Source organism: Akebia trifoliata, chromosome 5 (assembly GCF_017979445.1).
Source record: "Akebia trifoliata isolate Shusen 1 chromosome 5, ASM1797944v1, whole genome shotgun sequence".
Taxonomy (NCBI): domain Eukaryota; kingdom Viridiplantae; phylum Streptophyta; class Magnoliopsida; order Ranunculales; family Lardizabalaceae; genus Akebia; species Akebia trifoliata.
Genome location: NC_141379.1, coordinates 24,680,747 through 24,681,285, shown reverse-complemented (window position 1 = coordinate 24,681,285; position 539 = coordinate 24,680,747).

The window sequence follows — 539 nt, the reverse complement described above, 5'->3', positions numbered from 1 at the left end:
GACTTGACTCTTCTCTCTCTCTCTCTCTCTAACCACACCTAACCATAGTTACTTAAACTGAGATGTCAGCATGTCGGATATGGGTCGAGTTTAACCCAAATCTAAAGAAACGGGTAGCATCTTTGACCAATCACTATCACTCCAAAGTTGGCCAAGTCCAAATCTAACCCTAAGTCCAACCCGAATTGATTTTTGGACTGTAAATATAATTAAATTCATGTTTAGAAAAGTCAACTTCTTATGATTTTCTTTTCCACTTTATTAATCAAGTCTAAGATATTTTTCATACCCATCCATAGAAATTGACCATTTTTTTTTTTAGACAAATCAAATTATTTCATGGATCGAAACCTAACCGTTACCCGCTCCATTACTTGAATTTATTAGATTCAGACCAAATTACTCAATTTTCATTAGAAATTATGCAAAACTTAGCATAAAAAATTAATTATTGGTTCCCCTAGATCCAAACGGACAAATAAAGTCCGGATCTGTTGGTGTAATCGGGTGCCCATTGAACCTTTTCTTCAATCTCCGCA